General features: G+C 43.8%; 1 pseudogene; it reads right to left on the bottom strand.

Annotated features, from left to right (window-relative positions):
- Positions 1-5,358: 5,358 nt before the first annotated feature.
- On the bottom strand, positions 5,359-6,136 carry LOC123588358 (annotated as a pseudogene).
- Positions 6,137-8,694: the final 2,558 nt, after the last annotated feature.

The raw sequence follows: 8,694 nt of genomic DNA on the forward strand, positions 1-8,694 counted from the left end.
GCCACTCCCCCATGCTTCCCCTCTCTCTCTCTCTCTCTTTCTCTCTCTCTCTCACAATAAATAAATTGACTTAAAAAATAATAATAAAAGGCAAAAAAATCCGATTAAAAAAATGGGTAAGGTATTTGAATAGACATGTCTCCAGTGAGGATGTACAGTTGCCCAAATAACCACATGAAAAGATGTTTGACATCATTAGTTATCCGGGAAATAAAAATCAAAACCAGAGTGAGATATACTACCCCCTGCTCACAAGCTGGCTAGGACAAAAAATTACAAGTGTTGGTGAAGATGTGGACAAATTAGAACCCTCCTACACTAATGGTAGGAAGAAAATGCTAGAGTCATTTCAGAAAATGGTTTGGCAGGGTCTCAAATGATTAAATATAAGGTTACTGTATGACCCAGCAATTCAACTCCTAAGTATATACCCGAAAGAAATGAAAACGTATGTCCACACAAAAACTTATACGTGAATGTTTGTATTAGCATTATTCATAACAACCCAAATGCCCCCCAGCTGATGAGTGGACAAACAAAATATGTTCTGTCCTCACAATGGAACATTATTCGGCCATGAAATAAAAAGGACTGAAATACCAGTACATGCTACACCTTGGATGACCCTTGAAAGCATTATGGGAAGTGAAAGAAGACAGTCACAAAAGACCACATGTAATAGGATTCTATTCATATGAAATGTCCAGAGATAGAAAGTCAACTGATGGTGCTTAGGGCTGGGAGGATGAGAGGTACGGGCTGAGAGCTAAGGGTACAGTGTTCCTTTTGAGGTAATGGTTGCACATGTCTGTGAATATATTGAAAACCATTGAATCGTATACTTTATTTTTTTAATGTTTATTTTTGAGAGGGAGGGGAGGGACAGAAGAAGAAGGGGACAGAGGATCTGTTGAAGGCATGGCACTGACAGCAGTGAGCCTGATGTGGGGCTCGAACTCATGAACCGTGAGATGGTGACCTGAGCCAAAGCCAGACACTCAACCAACTGAGCCAACCAGGTGCTCTGAATTATATACTTTAGTATTTTTTTAGTGTTTATTTTTGTTAAATTTTTTTTTAACGTTTATTTATTTTTGAGACAGAGAGAGACAGAGCATGAACGGGGGAGGGTCAGAGAGAGGGAGACACAGAATCTGAAACAGGCTTCAGGGTCTGAGCTGTCAGCACAGAGCCCAACGCGGGGCTCGAACTCACGGACTGCAAGATCATGACCTGAGCTGAAGTTGGCTGCTTAACCGACTGAGCCACCCAGGCGCCCCAATGTTTATTTATTTTTGAAAGAGAGAGACAGAGACAGAGCATGAGCAGAGGAGGGGCAGAGAGAGAGGGAGATAAAGTCTGAAGCAGGCTCCAGGCCCTGAGCTGTCAGCACAGAGCTTGACATGGGGCTTGAACTCACAAACCATGAGATCATGACCTGAGCTGAAGTCGGATGCTTACCCAACTGAGCTTACCCAGGTGCCCCATGAATTATATACTTTAAATGGGTGAATTGTACAGTATATGAATTATATTTCAATAAAGCTGTTGAAGAAAAGGTATGCAGATTAACAAGGAAGAAGTGGAGCTGTTTCTATCACAGATGACGTAGCAAAGTGAGTGTCCATCCCTGCACGTAGATGCGTGGCGTGGGCAAGCAGATAGCCAGAGCAGCCCAGAATTCAGCCTTTTGTTCTAATTCCATTTCCAGGTCTCTAGCATGCATATTTTCTGGAAACATCAAATGCACCCATATGGATGTGGGTTGGGGGGCAGTGTGTGAGAGGGAGCTTCTGGTTTTTGTTTCTAATTCTGACCCCTGGACTTCATGTCTATCTATAGAGAACCACTGCTATATCCCTAAGTACCCCCCTAGATCAATCTCTTAAGTACAGAGACATGCTTAGATAATCACAGTAAAATGAACAAATTCGGAAAATTTAACTGTTGTAGTATTGCTATCTAACATATAGTCCAGACTCAAATTTCTCCGGTTGTCTGAATAATGTGCCTCACAGGTGGGGGGATGGGTGAAATAGATAAAGGGGATTAAGACATACAAAAATCCGGTTACAAAATAAATAAGTCACAGAGGTAAAAAGTGCAGCATAAGGAATATAGCCAATAAGACTGTAAAAATGTTTGGTGACAATGACTGACTGTACTTACCTGTGAGCACAGTGTAATGTATAGAATTGTTGAATCATGTTTTACACCTGAAATTAATATAACACTGTTAATTATACTTCAGTTTTTATTTCTCTTTTGTTTGAGAGAGAGAGCGAGTGATAGTGGAGGAGGTGCAGAGAGAGAAGGAGAGAGAAAATCTTAAGCAGACTCTTTGCTATCAGCATGGAACCCAATGCAGGGCTCAAACTCATGAACCATGAGATCATGACCTGAGCCAAAATCAAGAGTCGGACACTTAACTCATTGTGAGCCACCCAGGTGCCCCTACCCTTCAGCTTTTTAAATGCAGGATGCTGGGGCACCTGGGTGGCTCAGTCAGTTGGGCATCCGACTTTGGCTCAGGTCACGATCTCGCCGTTTGTGGGTTCGAGCCCCGCTTCAGGCTCTGTGCTGACAGCTCGGAGCCTGGAGCCTGCTTCGGATTCTGTGTCTCCTTCTCTCTCTGCCCATGCCCCGCTTGTGCTCTATCTCTCTCTGTCTCTCAAAAATAAATAAATAAATGTGAAAAAAAAATTTTAACGCAGGATGCGCAGTGGCGCCTGGCTGGCTCAGTCAGTGGAAACTGCGACTCTTGATCTTGGGGTTCTAAGTTCGAGTCTCACGGTGGGTATAGAGATTACTCAAAAATAAAATCTTTTAAAAAAACCCATGGGATGCTCAGGCGGATAAAATGTTTATGAAAAAAATAATGTACTTCATAACAATTGTTTTTCCAATCTAGGAGCACACATTGTGTGCCGTTGTCTCTGCCTGAAGCCAGCTTTTGATACCTGATTTTGACCATTTTGCTCTGACCATTTTGCTTGTGCTGCTTCATTACACCCCCATTTCTAGGTCTGTGAAACTTTCTCCCCCCAGTTTCAGCTGTCTGCGCGAGTCCAGCCAGGGTGGCACAAATTGCATATTGAGGGCCATGACGTGAAGAGGCCCTGTGCTTTGCCTCACATTCCGCCTTGTGGGAAGGGCAGTACTGGTGGTAGGTTTGCCTTGGCTTATACTAAATTAAGAAGTCCTGGGGCACGCAGCTGGCTCAGGCAGCGGAGCATACGACTCTTGATCTCCGGGTTGTAAGTTCGAAGCCCATGTTGGGTGTGGAGATTATTTAAAAATAAAACCTTTCCAAAAAAAAAAAAAAAAAAGAGAGAGAGAGAGAGAAGTCATGGCCTAGGCAGGGGCTTGAGTTGCCAGCAGAATAGGATTAGCTGTTACAGCTTCTGCTGCATGGGAGGCCTGTGGAGCCGCACGTTGGGTAAGAAGTGCAGCATGAATGAAAAGCCGTTCCTCATCAGGATGCTTCCGAAGCTATTTCAAGAGTAGACTGAGGAATGGGGCGCCTGGGTGGCTCAGTCGGTTGGGCAACCGACTTCGGCTCAGGTCACGATCTCGCGGTCCGTGAGTTCGAGCCCCGCGTCGGGCTCTGGGCTGAAGCTCAGAGCCTGGAGCCTGTTTCGGATTCTGTGTCTCCCTCTCTGCCCCTCCCCCGTTCATGCTCTGTCTCTCTCTGTCCCAAAAATAAATAAACGTTAAAAAAAAAAAAAAAAGAGTAGACTGAGGATTGTGTGTGGATGTCCTTGGAGCCTGTTTGGTTGCCAGGGGATCTTCTTCTTGTGATTTATCATGGGAGCACGTGACCAATGGCACACCACAGTGTGGCCAGGACCCTGTACCTGTGTGTCCTGTCTTTGACGAGAGACAACCTGAAGAGGCCACTCTGCCAGCTGTATTTGGTACCACGCTGCACGCGTGTCCTTCTGACCTTGGCTTTCTCTCACGTTGTACAGGTATATATTTTTAGGTTGATCCTACCATGCCCAGCTCGCACAATGACAATTTTCTTTAAATTCTGCAGCGGCGGTCATGGGCTGACAGCCTGCCTCCACTGCGTTGTGAAAGAGAATTGCTCTCTCTGGCCTTTTCAGGATCCAGATTTTCTACGGCGTGTTCAGACACTGATCCTGCTTCCTGGCAATGTAACCATGAAGGCATCATGTAAACTCCCAGGTGTCCAAAGGATATAATAGTTGCCCTCCCTCCCTCATCACCCATTCATTCATTCACTTATTTGTTAACAAGCTTTATTAAATACTATGTGTTAGGTTGTGGGGCCTCAAAGATAAATAAGAATTTCCCCCCCAGTCTCCGGGGGTTTATAAATTCACAGAATATCAGACTGGAAGGGACTGTCCCGTCCAAATTTTGGTCTTATAGGCAAGGAAACTACAATGTTAATGCAAGGCCACATAAGGGAGATTGAGACTTACTACAGTTTAGCCAAAAGTAGGTGATACAGAGGAAAGATCCTTGGGGTGGGAAATAAGCCTGGGTTCTAATCCCAACTCAGTCAGTGACTGGGTGTGACACCTGGTCAGTCATTTTACTTCTTTGGGTCTCAGTTTCCGGCTCAGTGGATTGAGTGTCCAACTTCGGTTCAGTCATGATCTCGCAGTTTATGAGCTCAAGCCCCGCGTTGGGTTCTGTGTCGACAGCTCAGAGCCTGAATGAAGCCTGCTTCAAATTCTGTGTCTCCCTCTCTCTCTGCCCCTCCCCACTCACACTCTGCCTCTCTCTCTCTCTCAAAAAGAATAAGTAAAACATATTTTAAAAAATTGTAAAATTAATAACCAATGACTGAGAAAATATACAGTAACAAAAAGCTAATATGAGGTCAGAAATTAACATCATTTTATATTAATTGGAACTTATTCATCAAAACAGTATCTACAGATATTTGAAAAATATTTTTAACATCTTTTTTTTAATTTTTATTTTTTTATTTTAGAGCACGTAAGGTGGGGGAAAGGAGCAGAGGGAGAGAGAGATTGAGAATCTCAAGTAGGCTTCATACTCAGCGCAGAGCCCGATGCAGGTCTCTATCCCATGACCCTGGGACCATGAGCTGAGCCAAATTCAAGAGTCGGATACTCAGTTGACTGAGCCACCCTAGCGACCCTCAATTTTTTCCATATTTTTCTCTCCTCAAGTCTGGATACTTTTACCAACCTATCTTCCAGATCACCGATCTTGTTCTCGTTAATCTGCTGCTGTTAGACATTTCTCTCTCCCCCCCACCAATCAATACGCAGCTTTTATTGTATCTTTAAAATACCACAAATAAGTCTGAGGAATCATCTGGCATCTTGCTGTTTCTGTAGCTGGGCAACTTAGCTTTCATTCATCAGCCTGCTGAACTGTTCCCTTTTCAGAAACAGATACCATCCAAAAACCTCCTGATATCCTTGTTTTTAACTCTTGTGACCTGCAGAATCAAAGCAGCTGAATTTGATACAAGTTCAATGTCATTTCCTTCAAGAATTAACTCACCTTTCTGGGATTGAGATACTAAAAAAGTAATGCCAGGCCTCATCCGAACCCCATGGGTGTATTTTTTGCCCAAGAAATTTTGGATTTCAATAAGAGAACCATTCTCTTGAATAACAACATTGATGGAGAAATGAGTGTATACAGACCTCATCTTGTAACGGAAGCCCGGTGTAACGCCCCCAAGCATGTTCTGTATATGACTGCAGATAACGTGGGCGGTAGCCAGTTCCTTTCCATTATCTCTGCCATTTATCAATTCAGAGCCTCTCCTTTATCTTTTCAAGGACTACGAGTTCTACATTGATGTGACTGAAAGTCCTCCACAGTGTTCCTCTGGGGTCCTTCACGGTAACAGTGCACCCCTTCAGAGTGATGTCAACACTTTCTGGAATGTTGACAGTCTCATTGCTGAGAACAGTCTTCATTCTCCCAGCAGATGCGGCAAAAAGAGAACCTTGGCAGACACTTCTGTTGTATTATTGCCCGGCTTTCAGCTTTCCTCTCCCACACCATTTATGATTCAGCACATTTCTCAAAGGTAGAAAGAATTATACTTTTTTTTTAAAGTTTATTTATTTATTTTGAGAGAGAGAGAGAGAGAGAGCATGAGTGGGGGCAGGACAGAGAGAGAGAATCGCAAGCAGGCTCTCCGCTGTCAGCACAGACCCTGACATAGGGCTCGAACCCATGAACCGTGAGATCATGACCTGAACTGAAACCAACAGTCGGATGCTCAACTGACTGAGCCACCCAGGTGCCCCGTTTATGCGTTAATGTAGATTTCTCCATATCACCCCACTTGGTCTGAAATTTATTTATTTATTTTTTTTTTTTTTTAAATTTTTTTTTTTCAACGTTTATTTATTTTTGGGACAGAGAGAGACAGAGCATGAACGGGGTAGGGGCAGAGAGAGAGGGAGACACAGAATCGGAAACAGGCTCCAGGCTCTGAGCCATCAGCCCAGAGCCCGACGCAGGGCTCGAACTCACGGACCGTGAGATCGTGACCTGGCTGAAGTCGGACGCTTAACCGACTGCGCCACCCAGGCGCCCCTTGGTCTGAAATTTATACTTCAGTTCATATCCTTTTTTTTTTTTTTTTTAAATGTTTATTTATTTTTGAGACAGAGACAGAATGCGAGCGGTTAAGGGCAGAGAGAGAGGGAGACACAGAATCAGAAGCAGGCTCCAGGCTCTGAGCTGTCAGCACAGAGCCCGACACGGGGCTCAAACTCACCAACTGTGAGATCATGACCCGAGCCGAAGTTGGACGCTCGACTGAGCCACCCAGTCACCCCAGTTCACATCCTTTTGTAAGAAGCAAGTATCATCTCAAAACCCTGATATCAATCAGACGTGTTTATAACTGACTTACAGACCACTGAAACACTGTGGACATATAAAGTACAAACATTATGGGGCGCCTGGCTGGCTCAGTCAGTAGAGCATGTGACTCTCGATCTTGGGGTTGTGAGTTCAAGCCCCACCTTGGGTGCAGAGCTTACTTAAAAAAATAAAAAATAGGGTGCCTGGGTGGCTCAGTCAGTTAAGCATCTGACTTTAACTCAGGGCATGATTTAGCAGTTTGTGGGTTCAAACCCCACGTCACACTCTGTGCTGACAGCTCAGAGCCTGCAGCCTGCTTTGGATTCTGTCTCTCTCTCTCTCTCTCTCTCTCTCTCTCTCTCTGCCCCTCACCTGCTCATGCTCTGTCTCTGTCTCTCAAAAATAAATGGTAATAAATAAATAAATAAATAAATAAATAAATAAATGGTAAATGTTAAGGGGCACCTGGATGGGTCAGTCGGTTAAGCATCCGACTTTGGCTCAGGTCCTGATCTCATGGTTCAAGAGTTTGAGCCCCGCGTCAGGTTCTGTGCTGACAGCTCAGAGTCTGGAGCCTGCTTCAGATTCTGTGTCTCCCTCCCCTACTTGCGCTCTGTCTCTTTCTCTCTGAAATAAATAAACATTTAAAAAATGTGTAAAAATATTTGTTAAAAGTGCAAACATTGTAATTCATCTTTCTTCTCTCCTTTTATTATTCACATGGGCCATACATACCAATATACCCATTCAGTTCAACACTGGGTAGATGCAAACATTGTGGGAAAAGCTTTAAGCGCCTTGGTACATCTAATAAAACCATTGCCCAAGGGAGAAATTCCAGAGGGAGGGTGTCCAGGCTTGCTCTCTGAGCAACAATATCTGTTTGGAATAAAATTAATTTCTTAGGAAAATGTATGAAGTGGGGTACAGTAAGGGGCTTTTTTTGTTTATCTGAAATTCAAATTTAACTGGGCATCTTGTATTTTTATTTGCTAAACTGGCCACTGGTGTGTATCCTCTGTGGATGGTGTCTCTAAATGAGAATTGATTCCAATGTTACGGAAATCTTGATAATGGGAGTCACAACGTTGACTGGTCATTAACGCAAGTAAAAAATGGAAATAAGTTGGGTTTTGAACCCAGCCCCTTATTGAATTGTCTTATTGTTCTAACTCTTTTTCAGCTGGTTTTGTTGGCTTTTCCAGATATGTAATTATTTCACTGCAAAAAATGATGAATTTACTTCCCCCTTATCAATTTTGATTCCTCTCATTTTTTTCTTAGGAGGTACTCTCGTGGCAATACCAAGGTGGTGATAGTGGTAACAGTAAATGTTTTAGTCATCATTGCTGTGTAACAAACTACCCCCAAACTGGCATGAAATAATCACAGATTCTGTAGATGGGGAATCTGGACAGGGCACAGTGGACATGACTTATCCTTTCTCCTTACTATCTATCCGCTGCCTCAAGTTTAAAGATTTAAAGGCTGGGAATGATTCAGTAGCTGAGGGGTGGAATCATTGATGTCTTCACTCAACATTTCTGGTGGTTCTTGCTGGCTGTTGGCTGGGGTCCCAGGCTGCCAGCCTCTGGCTGACACACTTACACATAACCTCTCTGAGTGATCTCTCCCAATATGGTAGCTGGCATGACACAAGTAGAAAGACAGAGGTGTATTGCATTGTTATGATCTAACCTTAAAAGTCACAAAGCATCAAAGCTCCTGGGTGGCTCAGTCAATTAAGCATCTGGCTCTTGGTTTCAGCCTGGGTCATGATCTCACAGTGTGAGTTCAAGCCCTGAGTCAGGCCCTGGGCTGACAGTGTGGAGCCTGCTTGGAATTTTCTCTCTCCAC

The sequence above is a fragment of the Leopardus geoffroyi genome, chromosome D3 (assembly GCF_018350155.1).
Source record: "Leopardus geoffroyi isolate Oge1 chromosome D3, O.geoffroyi_Oge1_pat1.0, whole genome shotgun sequence".
Classification (NCBI taxonomy): domain Eukaryota; kingdom Metazoa; phylum Chordata; class Mammalia; order Carnivora; family Felidae; genus Leopardus; species Leopardus geoffroyi.